Raw genomic sequence first — 24,155 nt, 5'->3', positions numbered from 1 at the left:
GGCTACAGTTTTTTGGGATGCACGTGGAATTATACTTATTGACTACTTGGAAAAGGGTAAAACAATCACTGGTGAATATTATGCATCATTATTAGAGCAGGTCGCTCTATTGTAACCGGCTTTTTTCACGTTTTCGTCTCATTTATATCAATATTTTAACTATAATATGAACGTTTTTAGTGGCAGGTACGATAAAAAAAAATGTTCCATAGGTTTCGTAAAATTTGTGAGCTATCTGTGAAGTCAGGGAGTCATTAGAAAATGAAAAATTTAAAAATAGCCTTGTGACTCAGTTAATTCTCAAACATCTTCAAATTGTTGTAGGAGTGCTATAAAATATTTTGATGTATCAATAATTGGAAAAAATATAAGGTACATACGTGAAATAAACCTACAAATTTGACATGTGTGCTATCATTCTACAAATAGTTACATGACCATGAAAACATGTGACCAACTTTTATTAATTATTCAATTCTGTACTATTTTGTTCTACGAAATTTGCGCCGTTAAATTTTGTTTAGTTCTCATCTTTTAAGTTCGTTCGTCTTATGAAGAGGAATTAATCGCGACCATCCAGATTAATGTGCCTTTTTGTCAGTTAGTTATAGCAGTCTAAAAATGTTGTCCAAAAACGTGATCGATATGACAATTTCAGTTTTACAGCGCACATTCTAAGTAAACATTGTAAACAAAGTGAAATCTTCTGATCGGGAAAAAGTACATTGTAAGATATATAATTTCGCACTAATTTCGCACAGTAAAGCTGAGGTTTAAAGCGCACTATCCTGGGTCGAAATTTACCCCCTACTTTGAAGCCGTATCGCCTAACTTCGTAGGGTCTGGTAGCTGTAAAGTAGGTTCTAAAGAAGCAGCCCTTTCAATGTAATTTAGACTCTACTTTGACACTAAAAGTGTCCGAAATCGGCCGTTTTTCCACGTTTAGTGGCAAAGTAGGGTCTGTATTTAAGATAAATTAGACCCTCTTTTAAAGCTCAAACTACTACTGTAGGACTTGTGGCATCAAAGCAGGTTCGCTATAATCTCACACCAATATGGATGAATAAAAATAAGTTTTGTTATTTATCAGAAGAAATAAAATAATATCTGTGATATAAATATCAAGGATATTCGCAGTTATTTTTTAGACATATTATTAATAGAATTTTGTGCAAAGGAGGCACGTTTTCCGTGTCATTCCGGGAAGGTTGGTAGCATAGGCTCTAATGGGCGATTGCTAGGGTGGTAGATATTGCCGTACATGGACGGCAAAGTCAACATTGCCATTCGGTACGCATGCCCTCTTGCGCCAAGAACCGGAATCTGTTTTGTAGCGCATGCGCAAAGCGTCGAGTCGAATCGAGTTGAATGCTTTAGTAAGTATAATACATCGACCCCAAACATCCTTTGCACAAAATATCGTATGCAGCAACGATTTCCAAACTGCTACCCTGGTAGGGTGGCTACCCGGCCGCTACCCGGTGGCTACCCCGGGCCAAGTAGCTCGGTAGGCTCCAAGGCAGGGTCCCCGCTGTGAGCATGGGTCTACTTTTGTTAACCTAGCATGAATGCCTTTCATTATTCTGAGATTAAGACCTGTTACAATAACTGCAGTTATAAAGGTATGACACAATTAAATTTAAATGAGCTGAATCAATTTCGTGACATAATTTTAGAAATATGGAAAAAAAGTTCATAAAAATCGGTTAATATTTTCACTAAATTTGTCCAAGAAAATACATTACTGGACTACTTTGCAGCGTACCAAAAGTGCAATAACTTTTGAAGTTATTAACCGATTTCTTTCTATCTTCCTCTAATGTTCTCGTCATAATCCAGAAAATCTAACGCTGCCTTTTAAAATTCGCTAATGAATATTTTACTAAATTTTACATTTTTCCTAATCGGCTCTAATTTTCTTATAATGGATAGGTCAAGCGCGACAAGCCAGCACATGCCCGCTTCACAGGCTATCAAGTGCCCTCCTTGGGTTTAAGTATTATGAAAAAAATTGGAGGTTAGTGGCCCTACCGCTCCCCAGAAAGAGCGAAAAAAGTTTAGGAATCGCTGGTATGCAGAATGCACCATGGAATCAAGTGCGTTCTCGGCCAAGCTTGACTCCGCGGTACATAATATTCTATTTTGATAATGGGCTGAAGCATAGTGCACTGAAAAGTCCGCAAGTACTAAGAAACGAACCCGAGGTCGCACGCAAGCACTGAATATTTACCAAACGCCTAATGCCCTAACCAATTGAGCGAACGGAATGCGTTAGGACTTCTTCGATCAAAATCATAAGCACTTTCTCAATAGTTCAAGGTCCAATATCTTTTTATATCCAAGACAATTAATTGAATAATTACTTTTTTTAACATTATGTGTCATTAAATGTTTGAAACGATTTTTGAAGAGTTCAATATACATTCACAGCAAATAAAACTGTTCAAAATGATACCGAAATCAATGTAATCTTGAAATGCAACAAAAATGATATCAAATTCAAGAGCATTTTGATCGGCCGGAATTAATGATCGACTTTTGAGATCATAATGATCTGATTCGGGATCATGTATGAACTCAAACAAATATGGCTGGCGTTCTTAGAGTACTTTAGCTCATATGCAAGATTCTTATGTTTTCTAAGCGTTGACTGTCAGATACCATTTCTAGGTTATTTCGTTATAATACCAGTACCAAAAATTGGCGGCGATTTTGTTTACTCTGACAAATGAACCAAAAAATACGATCAAATTGATCCGAATGGACAGATCATTATGATATCTTGAGAGTGAAACTTGATGATTTCAATAAAAATATCTTTTTACCTCTTTATTGAGCGAAGATTAAAAAAGAAGTCGTTCAGCATCTTAATTAATCCAAATATACTGAAAAATAAAAATAGTGAGTTCAAGATTCAATTTAATATTCATCAGGAAATAAGTTTATATTAACAATAATAGTACTAGTTTTATACCCAATTGTCTAATCGTTTAGAAATTCGAGATGAGTACTCTCCGAATATGAATCAGTGAAAAATTTACTGATTTAAATAGTAGTTAGACATTTCACTGATTAATCAGTGATTTCGGACTTATTCACTAATCAGTTCAGTAACACCAGAGTAAATAATGTGAAGCATAACCTCTACATTGTTAAGTTAAGCGTCGTTGTTAGTCTTTTACTAAAGTAGCAAGAAAAATTATTCCTTAATGAAATCAATTTTTTAGTTTTCGGGATTTAAGTCTGCTTAATTAAATGCGGGATAAATATACTCTAACTCATATAGAAAATACTAAACTGGTTTATACAAGACAGCTCAATCTTGAAATTAAATTAGTATGTGAGGTTGTTTGTCATTTAAAAGTATAGGAACTTTTCACCTTTTAAATATTTGATCATATTGATGGGTTTTGAGTTTTTACTATGATTCTTTGATTGAATGTACTAAAATATTATTTTATTATGATTGCTTAATTGACATGGTGCAGGGCTGCCAACCCTCAAAAATGGTTATTTCACTGAATCAATAAGTAACCTATCACTGATTGTCAGTAACCCATTTATAGCTATTTGAATTAGTGAAATTTCACTGATTCAGATTTAGAGAGTAGTCAATTATTTTTCATACATTTGGCTGTTCTTATTCTCCAATAAATATGATAAATTAAAACAGTTCACATTTTCTAACAAAAATAAATGCTGTTTCGTCCTAAATCAAGTCATAGAGACGCTAATAGTAATATTCCTCTAAAAAATGTTTAAGAAACTCTCAATTATTATTGTTTAGTAACAAAAATGATCAAACCATTGGAAAAGTGGTACTGTTCGTTGGAAAAAAAATGATTTTCTTCACAATATCATGTAGTAAATAAATTAAGCGTAATAATGTAATAAAAATGTTATGAAAATCTGTGAATTTAATTATAATTATTAAATATATATTTCAATATATTTTTCAAATTTTTTATTTCATACATAATATTTGTTGTTACCGATAGAAAATATTTTATTCTTATAATTTCTTATGATTTTCAATCAACTTCATGACTGTCGAATACACAAAATTCAATTCATTATTGATAAAAATGTTTATAATTTTCAATATCACATTAATAAAGCTGTTACTCCTTAGCTTCTTTCCAATCGTCTGGGAAGTCTCCCATCTCGGACCCTAAATTTATCAATTCGCACAGTCTATGTGGTATGCACGCGCCACCGTGTTTAAGCATTTCAGCGTTAATACCGTCTAGCCCGGCAGCCTTACCGTTTTTCAAGTTCTTAATTATATCCCTAACTTCAGTGACACAGACTTTTTCAATTGAGTTTTCCGTCGCATCGTGTTCAACATCGCAGTTGTGGTGTCCTATATCTTCATTTCCGAATTGTCTCCTAAAATAGTCCCAGAAAGCCTCTGGTATTCCGTCTGCATCATATACCATTTCCCCCCTACTATTTCTCATGTTGACAATTTCTGTACTTTTGCTTCCTTTCATTTTTTTATAAAGTAGTTTCCTGCTTCCTTCAAAGTCAATTTGTATTTTTATCTCTTCTTCTGCTTTAATTGTATCTTTACTTTCTTTAACTAATCGTTTAAGTATCCTGTTTTCGCGTTTATAATTATTTCTACGTCTACTTCTTTCCTCATTGCGAAGACCTGCGATGTTCAAAGTTCTCTTGTACACTTCTCTTTTCGCTTTTTGGGCAGCCTGAATATCATCATTCCACCACGCATCATCAGAAATTCTTCCTACAACTGCCGTACCACACACTTCGATCGTACATCTAACAAGGATATCCCGTAACATTGTCCAGGCGCCCTCTATATCTTTGTTTTTTATACGGTCCTCCCATGTTGCCCTATCTATGCTTTCGATTATATTATTTTGGAAATCTATTCGCACATCCGGTTTCTGTAGGTTCTTAATTTTGTTCGCGTTTTTTTTGCTTTCTTGGTTCTCTTTTTTCTCCATCCCCGATCTAAGTTAATTTTTGAGATCAGAAGGTAATGATCATTATTGCATTCAGGACCCCTCAGGACTCTTGTATCTTTGAATAACTCCCTTAGTCTTTCATCCGCAGCAACAAAGTCAATTATACTGCGGCTATTTCCTTTAGACCAGGTGTACATGTGGATCATTTTATGCCTAAACCAAGTATTTGTAATAAACAGACCCCTTTCTGAGCATAGACCAACTAATTTATCTCCGTTATAGTTTGTTCTTGGATCCACAAAATTACCTAATACTCTTTCTGTATCCTGATTTTGGATGCCCACCCAACCTTTCATGCCTCCTAGTAGAATTATTCTTTCCCCATGTAAGCAAATGTTTATTGTGTCATTTAAAGTGTCCCAGAAGGCATCTTTTACTTCTCTAGGATTACTATCAACCGGCGCGTAGCATGCTATGATAAAGAGTCTTCTGATTCATACTTTGATTCTAGCCCACAGCAGTCTGGGAGACAAGAAACCATGGTCTCCGAGATGCTGCTTTGCTCTTTCATTCAAAATCAGACCTAATCCTTGTTTAACATGAGATTCACAGTCTACTCCTGACCATATTTCAAATCCGCCTTTCAACACGCCGTTTTTTATGTCTTTAGTTTCGCATCCTTTTTTCTTTGTTTCGGGCACACATAAAACATCTAGTTTCTTCACGTCCATAGTATCACGCAATTCTTTTACCTTGAGATCATTTACTCCCCTAGAATTCCAAACACCCAGTCTCCATTCGTCGCCTGAAACATGACCTTTAGATTTTCCGTGTGCATGCCTTTATTTCAATAATATTAAAAAACAGATATCTCAAAAAGATATCATAATCTCATTTTAATAATTAATGATAATAGTAAGAAGTAATATATATAAAAATTATAAATTTTAAAGCAATTTTAGTTTAATCTTATTGATACACTTATTTTTAATAAGTATTAGGTAAGAGAAATTTGTTTTAAAAATTTTTAATTCAATATTAATATGAAAATCTATAACCTACTTACACGCCATCCATTTTCAGTTAGGTAACAACAAAGAAAATTTTAAAAACATTACGTGAAACATATTTAATGTGTCCATTATGCAAATTTTGGCAAAATTAGAATATTAATGAACCTTAAAAATTAAAAACAAAGATCTTTTTTTTTAAATGACAGTGAGTTTCAAAAAAGGAGCTCTCAGATATTACAATAAATTATTGGATGAAGTCAAATCATAAAAAATGTTAAGAGAGAATAGTATTTTCAAGGTTATCCCTAAATAAGTAGCTTCACTCTGACATAGATTCAAGAGAACCTACATTCCGAAGAACCAACCACAAAGAAAATATGAATGTCCCAAGAAAAGTAACGAAGGCTATAGAAAAAGTAATACGAAGATTTTCAGTTAAAATTAAAATATAAAATATTCCGAGATTAATATATAATAATATTTTCATTGCAAATAAAGAAAAAATCAATTTAAAACATTTTAAAAATTAGGAGGTTTGGGATACAAAATATTTCAACAGTTAGTTCTTAAGATACTCAATGCTACACTGTTAAACATGTTTAGAATTCTACAACACTTCTACAAGACGTCTGCAATTCAAGCCTGAGGTAAAATTGCAAACATGTTGTTGGACTGGCGAAATTGCAATACATGTATTTAGGATAATCAATGAATACATAAAACAGGCAAAATTTGGAAGTCCTCAACAACATGATTTCGATAATTTATTATTTTGTTTTTTTATATTATTTAAAATCAGAAACCTTTTAGAGGGGGCAAACAATTATTTATATTGTTTAAATAATATTTATATTTATTTGAAAAATTAAGTTTTGCTCCCATTTTTTCAGAAAATCACTTTATATAGTAATTTCAAAAACAAAAAAATTGCTGAAGTAAATTGTATATTAATAATTATATATTTACATCTTAAAAATTTACAGTTTGGATCAAGAAATATGTACGTGTTTGGCATACTATTGCGTTATATTTTGTTAAAAATTCATCTTTTAAGGTATCAAATAAATCATTTTGGTCGAAAATTCCACTATTGGGTTAAAAGTTGAAGTACTTTGTTAAAAATGTATTGTTTGGTGCATGGATTTAGTTGAAAACTGATATCTTTGGTTGACAATTTTAATTTGTTTAAAGTCCTTGACCTTTGTTTGATTTTTTATTTTTTAAATAAAAATTAAACTATTTCAGGTGAAGATTCATCACTTTAGTTAAAAATTCAGCTATTTTATTAAAACTTTAACTATTTTTTAAACATCCGGCTTTTTTGTAAAAAATAAATTTTTTTATTGAAAATTATAGTATTTCATTTTTTGGTGAAATTTATCTTTCTCCAAAGAAAATGCAATTATTTGGCCGAAAATTTATTTTTTATAGTTGAAAATCTAATAGACTGTTTAAAAATTTTTTTTTTTTAAATTCGCTATTTTCTCCAAAAAAATTAATCTTCTCGGTTGAAAATTCATGTTTTCGGCTAACAATTAAATTATTTAGTACAAAGTTATTCTTTTTTGAGAATAAGAAAGTTCTGTACAAATTTATTTTGATTTTTTTTTTAATTTCAAAAAATTATTTTTCACATTTATATTTTCCATGTGTCTTTGGTCAGCCCATTCTGAATACTTTTGAATCCCCTATAATATTTTTTCGCAAGGGTATTAGTTATTACTAAAGCTCTGAAATAATTAATTATAAATAATTTTAATCTCTTCAAGATATTATCATGAAAAGAGACCATGGGAAAGTAATTTTGGAAATCGATAGTTTCAGAGTTGGTTGTGGATATTTAGGGAAAAGAAGGTAATAAGTTGTTAGAGACAGTAAAAATAGATAAAATGTCCACGTGGCGTGGTAATGAAAAAGGTAATGTATGTGTTTAACTCGCATAATAAACAAGCGTGGTATTGTTATTATCCATTGCGATTAATCGTCTACGATTAATATTATCTCTGTTACGCAGAATATTAATAAAAATTAAATATTCTATTTTTTGTACATGTAAGTAAAGCAATGAATTATTTACATTTAATAAAATAATTTTAAAAAACTGATAAATAAGTCTTCATAAAGTTTTATTTATTTTAATTTCATTATATTTTCAGTAATGGCTGATATAGAATATTAAATTTCATACCATTAATTGTTTAAATACTAAATAAATAAAGACATTTCTAATTGTGTTATGTGTATTAATTTTATGTCACTGCATTATTATATACAAGAAATGATTAGTAATTATTCGAAAAATTGTTACTGTATTTTGATTTAATTGTTAGCTATTTATGACTGCAATATGAATGAAAAATATAAATATCTGTTTTTTAAAAAGTTTTTGATGAATATAGTATAAAACATTTTTTACACTTGAATATCATTACAATTGTTTAAACAATAGAAATACTTGTTTGTTTCCTCCAAAAGGTTTCTGATTTTAAATAATATAAAAAAAATCCAAATCGCACCTGTTCTTGAGGACTTCTAACTAACATGCTTCGTTGACGCTACTAATTGTAAGTGTCGTAAATCCTGAAGTAACCGCCCAGCATTCCAATACATGTATTAGAGCGTTTGTAAGACGGAAATTGCGCAAAATAACATCACGGAGTTAATGTTATTTACGGAATTCATGAAATTCACAAAAGTCACAAAATTCGTAGAATTCATGGTTTTCGAGGAACACCCGAAATTTATGGAATTCATGGAATTTGTAGAATTCAAGAAATTCACAGAATTCATGATATTCAAGAAATTCATTAAAATCATGCAATTCGTGGAATTCATGGAATTAAAGGAACTCGCGAAATTGATGTTATTCGTGAAATCCACGGAATAAATGGAATTCAAGCAAATAATAAAACTCAAGGAATGCATGGAATACAAGGAATTAATAGAAAGCACATAAATAGTGGATTTCACAGAAATCTTGGAATTCGCTAGGTTCACAGAATTCACGGAATTTACGGTATTCAGGAAATGTCCAGAATTCATGGAATTGAATCAGTTCAAGGAATTAATGGAATTCAAGGAATTCGTGGAAGTCCATGAATTCCAAACATTCAACGTATTCCGTGATTGTATTGAATTTCATGAACTCATTGAATTTGACGATATTCCACCATTTTCTTGAATTGCATGCATTACAACAAACTCTCTCTTTCATTCACTTTGTTCTCGGCCTTCCGTCCTCGGGTTGAGGATAGAGTGTCCCTGTACCAAGGGTTTCTGCTGAATATGGTTATAAAAATTAATACGCAGTCGCGGACAATTGTTCAGAGGTGGTCCCGAAGGAATTAACCCCCACTCGAAGGTGTGAAAACCGTACTGAAAGCTAAATGGCACCTGGGTGAGGTGCCTAGAACTGTGACTCAGGGATATCGGGCGAACTCAGAGTACCCAGCCTTATCCTTGCATGCGGGGCTCAAAGCAATAGAACACGCAGGGCTCCCGACAATAGGTCGATCAACAATGCCGAACACTCTAGAGCTGGGGGAGCTAATGAAGATAGAGTCAATGTGATTGATAGGCGGAATCTCGGAACTTTTAGGTGAACGGAGAGACAAAATCACGACTTACAAGAATGCAACGATGCGAGTGTGGACCCTGAACGGGGTTACATGGCATGACTGCATGCTCTGTGGTGCGAGAAACACCCAGAGCTATCGGACTTTTCGCTTCAAAGTCTACGAAACCATGCCGAACTACTCCAAAAAAGGGGCTATGTAAGCGGAACGCCTACTCTACCACAGCTAGAACAAGCCGACAATAAAGAAAGAGAGGCGACACTAAGACCAACCGCGGGCAGGCATCCAATAAACGAAGAGCGATGTTTCATGACCCGGAGAAACATCAACATCCAGGTTTCTCTCAATCCTAAAGATCTGGCTGAAATGAATGACGAGCTTCGTGGAAATTTTTCCGAAGAATCCGACCTCTCGAATATCAATTGTTGCGTATATAATGCAGCGAGAGCTTTGGCCGATGCGAACCGTAAAACAAAACCAACGGCTGACCATAAGACGAAAAGACGAAAGCATCAACTCGCCATAAAGATAGGCTGCGCAAGATATTACGCGTCCCGAACTCAGTGTGTGAGAAACCCAACAGTTTCTCTCTGACCATATACTGGACGAAGACCCAGAGAACATAAATAGCTTCAAGGAGCTCTGTGATGCCCTCATAACACCTGAAGAAGAACGCCCACCCGTCACTACCGAGGAGGTAAAAAAGTAGTATTAAGAGGTATGACAAACTACTCCGCTCCGTGGCCAGATGGTATCAAGACCTTCTGGTGTTAGCCACTTCCTTTAACCCATCAGCATTTGGCCTGTATTTTCACGTCATATTTAAAGTTGGAAGAGCCAATCCCGAAGTGTTTGGTAAAAGGGCGCACAGTACTCCTGCCAAAAATGGGCAACTTAGATGACCCGAATAATTACAAGCCAATCACTTGTCTGAACACACTGTATAAGATATTCACAGCTATCCATGCAGACAGATGCATGACAGATAGATGCAGACACCTCTAGCGACCTATTGATGGTCTGGATTGATTACTGGAAAGCTTTTGATTCGACCTCCTATAGACTTATCATCCATTGTTTGGAAAGCTCAAGAGGGTCACCTCATAAAACGCCCGGAATAAAGGTTCTTCAAGATTTCTTTTTGTTAAGAGAGAAACGATATACATCCATGATCTTTCACTTTTATTTTTAAGTACTTTTAAACAACATTGCAAAAAACCAAGTCAAAATTTTACAAAATGGCGGCGTTATGCATGGCCGACTGGGATCCATGGACGACGAACGAGTTCAGATCCCTTCATATCGGGACATGAAAGATTATGCACATGAACAAAAGCATGCCTCTTCAGTCTTCTGTTCCGCGACTCTACATCTCACGCCGTCAAGGTGGTCGCGGGATATTGAATCTTGAATGTCTTCACAACATGATTATTCTTGGTACAGCACATAAAGTCGCAAATGGAAGAGACTCTCTTCTTAAAATAGTCAGCAAGAACGAAGAAGTGGGCAAAGGAGCGTTTCTATAGAAAGCCGCGGAGAAGGCTGCTGAAACACTCGTGCTTAAATTCAGTATCAGGGGTGAGGAAAATACAAATAATCTTATCTATCTCAAGTATACACTCCTGGAAGATCGGATTAAGAAAGTACAAGAGAAAAACTTCCGTGAACTCCTCCTCGATAAGAGGATGCAAGACATCTTCCACAGGAATGTGGAGGATCAGTCAATGTCATGTGAGCCAACTTTTGCTTTCCTTAAATCAATCGGATTGAATTCTGGCACGAACGGTTTCATTTTGACATTTCAAGACAGTGTCATTTCCTATATCCAAAGGCACAGTGCGACACTAAGAGTGCTTTATTACCATCTCTATCACTCTTACGACATTAAGCTTAATATCGCTCCGCTAAACGCTCCTAGGGAAATAGAGTCAATGGTAGAGAATGAGAAGTACCGCATATACTGGAACTTTACATTCTCGACCATTGTTTCTGTTGAACACTTGAGGCCTGAAATGGTTCTTCTTGACTTCGAGAAGCGAACCATGTTCGTTATCGAATTTTCGGCATCAGCTGACAAAAACATCATAGCCAAGGAGAAACTCCCTTAGAAGGGAGTTGCGACGATTGTACCCGGAATATGCTGTTGAACTAATCGTCCTTATCATCGGCGCTCTTGGAGGTGCCAAGCTTTCACTGGTTAGTAGCCAGAAAATCATCCCTGCGTGTGAACAATATGCTTAAACACTTTCGGGGAAAATGCAGAAGGCGGTCCTCCTTGGGTCGCTCCGTGTCCTCAGGATGCACGATACTTTTGCCGGATCGTCGTATTGATTCCGCTACAGACTGTAACCACCGATTTCAGACGTGTGAGGCGTGGTTGTGGCTGAAATTTTACCGCAATTTCGCTGGGATCGGGTGCAGTTTTTCAGATTAGTACCCGCTGTCGGTGAAATCCTGCGGTTGTCCTTATAACAAACTTATATATTACATTAATTCTTTGAATCTTGTGAATTCCTGGTATGTCGAGACATCCAGCCATAAGTATGATACAGAAGTGATACTGGCTACTAGACTTGTATTGTAAAATTCCAATACATGTGCGGTACCATATCAATGCCAACATTTGGAACCTACAACATTATGTATTGTAGCGTTACCTTACGTTTCGAAAACGAATTTTCAGTACATGTAGTGGAAGTTTCCAACTGTGAACAGTGTATATTTAAAAGGAAACAAATACAGAATATTAACATTTTTAAAATCATTTTCTCACTAAAGATATTTATTATATTAGACTTAATCAACTTTTAATAAATATCAATAGACTTTTTCCGTTTTTCTCCCTCTTTCTTTATTTGTTATTTTTTTGTCTCTAATGAGCTGAAAAGTGAGATATTTTGAAAGTCTAGTTCTTAATTTTAAATCTTCTTCATGCTCATTTTGCATAAAATTATTCTTTCAAAAATGGATTTCTTTCTTTGATCTTAAATAAAGATTTTTTTTTAAAGTTTTGAAAAAGAATGTGTTAAATATGAGCAACTTTAGAAATGCATTGAAATGTTTTGCAATATTTCTTTTCCTTTTTGAAAAATGTAATAATATAAATAGATTGGTTCAGAATCACCCACAAATTTCATATATTGTTAATAAATTGTGGTCCTTCTATTCTGAACTTTCCTATCTTTGGTGATTTTTATTATATTAGGATGTATTTTTTAAATAATTCAGGATAAGGCACAGTTTTGAGGAAATACATTTTGCAAAAACATTTTTTTTTTAATGTTGGGTTTTTTCCAAACTTTTCTGAACGAAAACTGGGTTGAATATCAAATGAAAATGTAAAACGCTTCTTTTCAACATGTTTGAATCTTATTTAGAACGTTTTTCCACAATAGTTTCCCCAACAATTTTTTATATTGGTTTTTTATATTGATTAAATGATTATTCACTTTGTCAGTAAAACGATTCTCTATATATGACTTCAGGGTTTATACAGCAATGCTAACTTATTTTGTCATGCATTCAACCATTACAATATGTTTCGTTGCAAATGGGATACAGTCAGTCGCAGGAAATACTTTCGCCCACAAAACAAGGCGTAATTAATAAAAATCTCGTAGTATTTAAAAGGTGCCATGAAAAAAGTTCAACTAAAAATAAAAGTTAAACAATACAGTATCATTAATAGCATCGTGGTTCTTAACAGTATGCCTAACTTTTCTTTCTAAGACTTTTTTTTCGTATTTGTGATAATAAAATACTTTAAGTATTTGTAGAAAACATTATTTTTAAATCTTCCTCGACTGAAATCAAACTTTTATTGCATGATTAGATGATTAGAGCGATGATAGCAAAGTCATTATACGTAAAAGTGTCAGTATTCCGAAAGTAGCAGTAATCTAGCATGTGTAGTGAATCATTACTGCATCCGTTTCGTTTATCACAATACACTGTACGAAGTTCAAAGTATTTACGTTTATATAAGGGGCATTCTATTTCATATGAGAATACTGTCCAAAACAAATGTTTTCTCGACCCGTAATAAGAAAATTTACGCATGTTCAAAGAACTGCCCACAACTGATTGATCGTATTTATGTATTTAGAGATTGTTGGCATACTAAATAATAATAGATTTTTCCAATATGAAAACATTTTTAGCGGAATATTGTGTTAATAGTGTAATAATACATTATATTCGTAACCATGTTCGTAATATTTCTCAGCCGATTTCTAGCTTACGCACGTAACATTTTTAACAGCAATCCTCTGAAAAGCTTTTAAACTTACATGCAATTAATTAACGCTTGAAAAACATTTTTAGAGCAGTGTATTTTACTGGTTCTTCCACGATTAAAAAGTGTTTTTGATTTGCTATTACAATACAGATAAGCACGTCATACCTTGCACAATTTGACGACAGTATGTAAATTTACTATGTAAAAGTATAGTAAAAGTACGGTATTGTCAAAAACGTATTTAACAATGTAGATAAATAATAAAAGCAAAAAATATCGTGATGAAACTCAAGCTGCTTACGTTCCTTTCTTTCAGAGAAGAATTTTTTTGTATGTATGAGAACTTTTTTTATTATTTTCCAGTCTCCCTATATCGCGCGATCAAGTTTTCATGTTGCTTTTTTTTAATTAGGAATATATTTTTAGTCGCTATCCAAAAACGATTTTTAAAACCCATGAAATTTAAACTTTGAAATTCTTGAATGATTTACTCAGAATTGATTAACTTTTTTTAACGAAACTCATTTTCTCTTAATTAAGAATTTTAATATTTCGAGAGTAAGTTTTTATTGATTGTTTAGACTAAAAAATTTCACTTCATATCATAATCCGCGATAGATGCTTTTTCAATTTTAGGTTCCTGTCACTTTAAGATAGTCAACTTCCACATACTATTTCTCGGAACTGATTAATTTTTGTTTCGTACTTTGCTGGCCTTCATTAAGAAACACTTCAGGTCAAGAGTAACCTATTGTTTGATCTTCAATTGACGATATTTAGATGAACGTTATTTTGTAAAAAGGACAGCCGTAGGAGTACACCGGGAACGGGTTTCATTTTAGAAAATTGCACTCGCTCCCGGCGACATGGTGGTACGTTCAAGAAATACACATGCAAGGAACAAAATTTCTGTTATAAGAACTTCTAATTTTCAAGGAAGCAAAGCGACTCCGCAAAAATTTACCCCACTCTCTGAGGGCAAGAGAGGGGGGAGGGAGTTAAAAATTGTAATGGGAAACAATATTTTTTATTGCAGATTCAGAATCTCCATTAAAAAATACGAAAGTTTTATTTGCAAATTTTGTTCGATTCGCGCCAAATTGCGATACATTGACGGAAAATGACATTGTTGACTATATTCTAGGAATGTGCTTCTGAACAAAAGATAAAAAAGACAAACGCTCGGCTGATTTGGGTTGGTTTGTTTAGGTTCGTTGTGTTGCTCACGTTCGTTTAGTTTGGTACCTTAGTTACTTTCGTTTGGGTTGGATAGGATGTCTAGTTTCTTTGATTCCGGTACTCTGGTTGTGCTGTTTACGTTCATCAAGTTAGGACTAGTTGTGTTGCTTTTACGTTCGTCGAAATTAGAGGTGTTGGTTACGTCCATTTCAGTTTGCTTAGTCGATTTAACCCTTCGTCTGTAAACGTTTTTTTCGGCACCTCTTGTCTGTTAAGGTGGGTATTTGACGTCCCGCCGTTTTCTCACCCTATTGATATTCGAAAAATTCAAAAAAATGCATGCTAATGTTGCAAACCTTTAACTTGAAATATCAATCTTAAAATGGTAGAAAAATAAATTTTCTCATATATTTTTCGTTCAACAAATGAATCAACTCGGTAGGAATGCATCGATTTACGTAACTTAAAGACGGCAAATTGAAGGCTAATAATAATACAGTTTTAACAAAAAAAAAAACATTCCGCTTTATTTATTTTAAATTAAATGCACAAGTTTTGACATCTGCAAATTGAATGAATAAAAATGCAGTCGGTTGGCCACATTTTTAATCGGTCACCTGTGCGCGGTGCTTTAAATCTGCCATTCCACATTCGTCAAAATGCTGAGTGAATAGAGTCGAATGAGACTGACAAACCTGAAATAATTCCTATGAGCATTCTAAGATTTATTAATGTGCATATGAATGGTTTGAGTTTCAATATGAAATGGAGTTCGTAAAAGATCACACCCAATGGTAAAAATATGATACGTACATAGCAATTTTTAAGAAGCGTAAATCTGCCAATTGTCCTAACATTAAATTGCCAGTGAAAATAAACTTATACAGTGCACATGTTAATGGCTGTAGGGAGTCCACGTGTTAGAAACAAACTCCGCATTTCGCTTATATCCATTTGCATCACAAACATCCAAATGTTTAGAATTTCAATCCCCGCATTTTTTGTAAAGGTAATTTCGATAAGATAAAACGTGACTGTTAGTTTTTTTTTAATTTAAGATTCATATATGGTAAATGTGAAATATATAAATAAATTTTGAACATTCTGATGTGGTGTGATACAAATATGTCAAAACAAAATGTTCAGCAAAATCAATTAAAATGCCTGAAAATAAAGTCTGTAAATAATAATAGACTACATGTATGCCGATTAAAAAATTTAATTTCTTATTCAAAACTCACTCTAAACTATGGGTGGCTATCTGGAATTCCAGTTGCAGATACGCAATTCAGAAGACAAAAAAACCCATTTAAATGCAAGTAAATGGATTTTTGTTTCCTGGGAAGGCTTTGATATTCACACATTTTATCGTCGAAAAAACATATCTTTATATGTCTAAACAAAACTATTTTTGCTCAAGTATGACTATTCTATTAGTCTCCACACATTTTATTATAAAAAAAATCAAGTTACGTGTCCGCGCCGGATTTGACCTGCTCACCGTAACTGTTCAGAAGGGACTGGCACTGATAGAGACCGCTAAGCATGGGAGTCGATTGCATACATTTTTTTAGGTGGGGGTAGCGGCAAGCACCTTTCTCTTTTTAGAAAATTATTAACTAAAACCGTTTTGGCGCGGGCGTGAAATACCCACCTTCACATACGACGGGTTAATTCATTTGATTTTTCTGTGTTGGTTGCGTACATTTGGGTTTATTGTATTCCTTGAATTCGTTTCATTTAGTGTTTTTGGTTACGTTCGCGTGGGGTTGATTAACAGTGTTGGTTAAAACATCCAAACCATTCCCAGTAAATGTAACCAGCATAACCAGAGCAACCCAGAAAAACGTAACCAGCAACACTAACCCAAACGAACGCAAACAATATTACCAACTTAAATGTATACAACTAACACAACAAAATTAAATGAATGCAATTAACAAAAGGAACCGAAACGAACGTAACTAACACATCTATTCCAAGCGAACGTAGCAACACAAACAATCCAACTCGAACGAACCGCGTTCGAAAATAAAAAGTTTTTATTACGGACATTTTTTTAGTTGGATGCGTATTTTTTTAGATATTTTGATGTCTCAGGATTAAAAAAAAGGTTAAAAAACCGCCGCAGGGTTCTACTGGGAGCAACTTTCATCTGAAAATGACACCGGCTCCCATTAGAACCGCGGTAAATATCACCTATGGCCACGTTTCACGATCGTCATATCGGTGGCCACAGGGAACGACGAAATCACCACGATAGGTCTGCGAAATTATCGTTTTGTTTTGACATATTTGTATCACACCAAATCAGAATGTTCAAAATTTATTTATATATTTCACATTTACCATATATGAATCTTAAATTTAAAAAAAAACTAACAGTCACGTTTTATCTTATCGTGTCTTAAGGACACGAAGCGACCCAACAATGACAGATATCTGCACCCATCTCGCAAGTGCCTTGTCATATTTTTGGCAGGCGGGTATGACTATAAGGTACGAACCAGTGATAGTTTTGCACCTCCGAGAGCACCAATGGCAAAGAAAGATCACAATTTCCAAGATAATCCCGTAACAAACAAGAATATAACAACTGTGCCGAAAGCAGAATGGCACCTGGGTGAGGTGTATTAAACGGTTTATCCGGCATACCAAGCGACCTTTTAGATAACACCAAACATAGTTTACGTGCAGGTACAAAAAGTCGAATGTGGTGGGCTCCCGACAATGGGTGGGACAATAATTCGATGGTACGGCAAAATCTCAATACCCTTGAGTGGACTGAGGGACGACCCGCTAGAGTGCTGCTATGCTTGTATGACCTCTAAATGACAAGGTTACATGGCGAAAATATATGTTCTGTGGCGCGAGAACACAGAAAACCCTAGGGGTTCACTCACGTTCCGGCTGAAATGAAAGTTGGTGTCATTTGGAACTTGAGCTCCAATAGACACCTGTAGAGACCTAAATGGGTTTATTTAGAGCACACTTGAAAAGAACAGCATCAACAGCATCAAGGCCCATTCACAAGCCAACCGCTTGCAAAGTCGGGTTGGTAAGTTAGTGATTTATTTAAGTCTACACCACCTTTAAATTACCATGATATAAAATCATTGGTCAATTAATAATTGGAAATGAAATGCGATTTTATTGATTATAAACGAAAATTCATTACCTAGATAACCCATTTTCACAGAAAAAGGCTGGTGTTAAATTTGTTGCAGCTCAAATTTCATTGGTCTCCCAATGAGCATTTGAAACTATTTTCAAGTCTCAAATGTATTCCTCTGAACGTAGGTGCACAGCTGGACATCTAGGGGAAAGTATCATTTGGAGAATGAATTTTGTCTCAATGCCTAGAGTTGTGGAGTGCTGAAACGCTCTATAAGCCACCTGAGCACCTATCAACAGCGCCAGATTAACCTTTTTCAGGGCCTGGGGCTAAATCTTGAAGGGGCCCCCTTAAGGGCAGAGAAAATCCAAATGTTTGACGGTGCAGAAAAATAACTCAAAACTATTTTTATCATAATTTATTTATTATCTTTAGAACAATTTGTAACTACAATGAATACTTAATACTTGACATGCAATGAATACTTGAAAAACTTTAACTATATTAAAATTAAATGGTCTCAAAGATGAAAATTTTTTACGGTACAAGTATCAAACATTTTAGTAACGTTATTTTTTTGCATTGATCAAACTGTACCTCTTAGTATTGATTGTTTGATTATAAATACAGTGGATCAATAAAAAAATTATTGATTACATTTTTAAAACATTAATAATTCAAGATTCTATCAAATACAGGTAGATTTAAGTTTCAGTATAGGAATATTTACCCGCTAACAGTTTTGAAAAATTCGATCGGAATATGTGTCTTTACAGTCATGTGTTAGGGGCCCTCGACCCAGCATTGTCTGTACGTTGAGTCGTATACAATTATATACGAAAATGTGGTTATTTTGACCAAATGTATTTTCCTTTACCCTTTTATCAGATTTCTTCTCCACATATGCCATGAAACTATTTAGTTAAGTTTACAAATTTAACTATTACATAATTTTTTTAAAAGTTTTAAATGTTTCTTCAGAAGTTTTGTAGAAGTTGTAGTAACGTACTCAGAATTTATATATTTTTTCTGGAGTAAAGGGGCCCCTGACTGCCCAGGGGCCTGGGGCTATAGCCCCACCTAGCCCTATGGTTAATCCGGCGCTGCCTATCAAAGCAACTATTCGCATTGCGATATTAGACTAAATAATTGTTAATAAGGAAACTAATTGAATTAATATTTCCCTAATTTTCAACTTTCTTTCATTTAACATTGTGTACTAGTCACTTAGAATAAAATGATAACTTCCTAATGCAACTTCCAAATGTTAGGTTAGTCATGGTCGTCGATAACTAAAATATAGCCGGGGTGTGTAGAAAAAGTCATGACCGTCTACATATACAATTAGGTATTTTCACTTCAACCACCAGCTAACTTCACTTTTCTGAATACAGAAAATCTAGAGGAAATGTCTTCAAACAAACAAGCATCAATTAAGATGCAGACGGCCACGACTTATTTTTTACATCCTGGCTTTGGTGGTGTGTATGTCATGTAGGTTTTGACTAAACTAAGATTTGAATATTATATCACGCCGAATACAATTTTTATTCCAAGACACTAATAGTCACTGGTAAATGGGAGGAAATAAAAAGTTAGGTAATTATTATTATAACTTACCTGCTTATCAACATCTATTTCACTCAAATACCGCCCGACAAAATCATCTTGACAGGTGGCTGACAGTTTGTAGACGACACTTCACGTTGCTCTGGACTAGAAAAAACGGTGTCTAAATTATGCTTTTCCCCTAGATTCTCCGAATGAACCTGTGTAGCTCAAATTTGTTGCAACTCACTTAACACCGATTTCAGTGTACAATGGAGGATCGGCGATTTTCTGTGTTTAACCTACACTTAAAAGTTATGAAAAATGATACTGCATATGCAGTATCAAAATGCATACAGTTCGTTATACTTACTTTATAAAGTTGAAAATATACTTTTTCTTGAAATACAAAATTTAATTCAAAAGGGTTAATGCAAGATTCCCTTTTTAATAATTGAATATTATTAATAATAAATTATTTATAAATGTGAGCATACATAATAAGTTTATCGAACAATGTCTTAAGACGAATTTTTTTAGTATTTGAATCAGTGCTCCCAATTTCGGGAACTTTTTAAACTGTGCATGCGTCGCGCATAATTGGGAAATAATAATTGGGAAATGCTTCAAAAGTAATTTATTAATCCTAAAATAGAATTTTTAAGTGACAGATAAAAAAATATTGTGATTTTATTGCAAAAACGTTTTTAATTTTGACTTCGGAAAAAAATTCATTAATTTATTTTTAGTAACTTTATTGATTTTATTTTAGGTCAAATAGTTTCGAAAAAAAAATTAGAAACTCGACAGATAAGATTAATCATTGAGCTAAAAAAATGATTTCTTTCTCTGAACTCGGAAGTCACAGCGTCTTTTTAATTCAAATTTAATTTAATTTGTAACGATCACTTAAAATTCTTATTTTAGTATTAGGAAATTACTGTTAATGCATTTCCTAATCATTATTTATCATAAATATCACATTTGAATATCGACAATATTCGAAATCAGCCCACCAACAGTAACCAATCGTATTGCCGGCGCGTCGCAAGCGCAGTTCAAAAAGTTCCCAAGATTGAGAGCACTGATATGAATAAACCTTTATATTTACAAATTTACTACATAACCTGCAAATGATATTTATCAATTCATGATATCTATTTCAATTGCAGTAATAAATATTATAAGTTAATTATATTCATTAAGCTATGTCCATCAGAGTTCGATGACATGTGTGCTTCAAGGTAAATATTGTGTTATTAATTAAAAATAATGTCCGAGTGGGCAAAGTGAAAAATAGGTTCTTTAGGAATAGGCTCAATTACATTTGAGATCATTTCGAATCCCAAGTGTGGTATCATTTAGAGCTCATTTATCGTTTTGGGTTCTTTTTCAGCAATTGGGGTTCATTTTTGTTGCAGCTCCTTTGGAACCAAAAATGGGTTCCAATGGAAACTTCAGTTTTTTCTGTGAAACACCTAGAGTTCTTGCACTTTTATTATTGACTTCTGCGAAACCGTACCGATGACCTCAGGAAAAGGGCTTATATAAGCAGAGTGCCAACTCCCAGAACAAGTCGGCAACAAATAAAGAGAGGCGAACCTGAGCCCAACCACCGGCTGGAATCCACTAGAGGAAGAGCGATGCTTTAGGGGCAGAAGAAACATCAACATCCAGGTTTCTCTCAAGCCCAAGCCTCTGCCTCAACTTGACGACGCACTTCGTTGACATTTTTCCAAAGAGTCTAAACTCTGGACGATCAATTGTAATGTGTATGATGCAGCGAGAATTTTGAGGAGTTCATACCGTAAATCAAAACCAACGGCTAATTATAAGAACAAAATACGAAATTATCAACTCGGCCCAAAGATAGACTGGGCAAGACAGTAGACGTCTTACATTCAGTATGTGATTGACTATTACACTACACACCACTCTGTTTATTTAGAGTGGTTCCATGGTATAAAGATGACCTCAGATCCCTCCCCTCAATGTCCGATCACAAAATGTTATACACATGGAAAAAGCATGCACCTTAAGTGTTCTGTTAGGCGACTTTACATCTCATGTCGTCAATGGGGTCGCGGAATACTGAAACTCGAATGTTTGTATAACAAGATTATTCTTGATACATCACATATAGTCGCCAACGGACGACACCCTCTTCTTAAAATGATCAGGAAAAACGAAGAAGTGGGCAAAGGACCGTTTATGTACAAAACAGCAGAGAAGGCTGCGGAAACACTTGGCCTTGACTTCAGTAAAAGGGATGAGAAAAACGTAACATGTTGGAACGACAATACTGGAACTTCAAATTCTCAACAATTTTTTCTGTCATGCACTCGAGGCCTGACGTAGGTCTCCTTGACTTCGAGAAACAACATGAAATGTGTAAAACGGAAAAATAAAAAAATAAAATAAAAGTCTATTCCTTCATTAGCCCAGTCGTTTCAGGAAAAGAGCGTGGCTGAGATTTTGTTGACAAGATCCAAGCGATTCATTAGCTCGGTTGGCTAAAGAGTGCGGTACATTATGTTTATAGGCTTAGGTTTAAGTTCATCATGTAGGGGTTGACTCCCCAGCGGGTACGATTGTTCGAAGCGTTTGAGCGTGCGATTATGTTTGTAAGTGACCGTGAGCAAAGTACGATATTTTGAGTCACAGGTGACTCACCAGTTATGCAACATGCTACAATCTGTTATTTAACAGTTACATAACTATTGTATAAGCAATTTGTCTGGGTAATTTATAAACGACATTACATTTTATAATCTTTTTTATCAAAGTATCATATACTTCAATATAGCTACTGTAAAAATTTGTCATGAATGTGAGTTTCTATCTGGAACACAAAATAGGTGAGCAAACTGCGGTGTTCTATGAACATTGTTGAGAGATTAACCACTTTTTCTTGCAAAGCTTTACTACGAAACTACTATTGGTAAAAGGATTTAAAGACTAGGCAGGCATGTAGGGACATTTAAAACAATGAGTCCGGAGCTAAAGAGCTGACAATGAGGTTGGGCTTTTTCATTTTCATATTGTTTGAACATTAAAAAATGAAATAAGATTTTTTAAAGTTTAATATGTATTTACTATATTTTGTAGAATATTCGTCTCTCTTAGTGGAAAATAAATTTTCAAATTATATTGGGATCTTTTCAAGTGTTGCAAGTCTTCAAAAACAGTTTTTGATCATGTTGTTTGTTTAGAATCTTTTAAGACAACCCATTTAGAAAATTCAGATCAAGCAGGAGTTTACAAATCAAAGAAAAAAGTGAACTTAGTCGTATAAATAACATTTATCGAATAAAAAATCATTAAATGTATCTAATTTAACTAAAGCTAAGCTTATACATAATTAATAAACGCAAAGCATTATTGAGCTTTATACTAGTTTAAAGAGAAAGATTTTGATATTCACAGTGTTCATTCTGCCGAAATTTTCGGACGAATGTCCGTTATACACACTTGTAAATTTGTGTCGACATGACACCCAGAGTAAAATCATTAGCCTAAAGTTTGAGCCGAAAGAAAATTCGTACATACCTTTTATTTTTAATTTTCATTTATAGATATATAATATTATAAAAATGACCGTTAAAATCTTTTGAAATGTCTTTTTTAAATTTCTATTTATAATTTTAAAAACTTTCCCATAAAAACTTGCCTTACTCATGTGTAGAAATAACTGAACGGTGCACTTTTTCGGATATTATATGATTCATTATTTTTATCTGAAACGCCTAATTTTATTTTTTTGACACTTTGATACATTGATAAGATTAAAATTAATCTCAAACCAAGGAAATTTTTCCCTCAACATGTATAAGGTTTAATCTGATTTTGATTTATTGTGATTCCAAATAAGATATGCACCACGATAGAACCTATTGTACTATCAATCTTTTTTAAACCCACGTTGAAACAAAAGTTGCCCTCGTCCACCCACGACCGTCCTTTGTTTAAGTAACATGAGTACTTTAACAACGGGCAACTCCCGTAACAAGGTCGCATAACGTGTATGGTATTAATATGTGTGCATGCATAAGGGACTCAATGTAAGATGGATTACGAACCACCAAAACATCGGTAAAGGCACATTGACAATTTTGCATGTCACAGGGATCGAACCTCAGGCTTCCTGCTCGAAACCCATCGGGACTCTCTACCGACACCTTGAGAAAAAGTTGTTACAAGAAGAAAAATACTAATTTATTCATTTCTTACATTGCATCGAAGACAATTTCATGTGAAACGGTAGATTTTTTTCCATTTTTAAACAGTTCTCATTCTCACACATATCATTATCCTACATCAAACTCTTATCGTACTTATTTAAGGATATTTTATATACAAAGCCACAGAGATACACTATATTTTCAGTGAACGGCACCTCGTTCCATGCAGAAATTAAGTTTTTGATTCGAACAGAGCCAGGCCTGATAAAGCATAAATTAGGCGTAAAAAGTACGCGACCCTTACTTTGAGCGCTCGCAACTGGTCGAGAAAAATCACAGAAACTTCTAGCCAGACATAAATAAAAGCTTAAAGTCT

At 34.1% G+C, this 24,155-nt stretch overlaps 1 protein-coding gene across 11 annotated transcripts in view; it reads right to left on the bottom strand.

Annotated features, from left to right (window-relative positions):
* LOC117177406 (glucose transporter type 1) overlaps positions 1-24,155 on the bottom strand; it is a 583,769-nt gene that overhangs the window by 387,431 nt on the left and 172,183 nt on the right. The window contains exon 2 of one of the 11 annotated variants that reach the window (XM_033368060.1): positions 2,826-2,885. The exons of the other annotated variants lie outside the window; for them this stretch is intronic. The gene's annotated coding sequence lies outside the window, so the exon portion shown is untranslated. The remainder of the gene's footprint in view (positions 1-2,825; positions 2,886-24,155) is intronic. 11 annotated transcript variants of the gene reach the window in all.

This window comes from Belonocnema kinseyi, chromosome 7, assembly GCF_010883055.1.
Source record: "Belonocnema kinseyi isolate 2016_QV_RU_SX_M_011 chromosome 7, B_treatae_v1, whole genome shotgun sequence".
NCBI classification, from domain to species: Eukaryota; Metazoa; Arthropoda; class Insecta; order Hymenoptera; family Cynipidae; genus Belonocnema; species Belonocnema kinseyi.
This window is presented reverse-complemented; position numbering and strand designations above follow the sequence as displayed.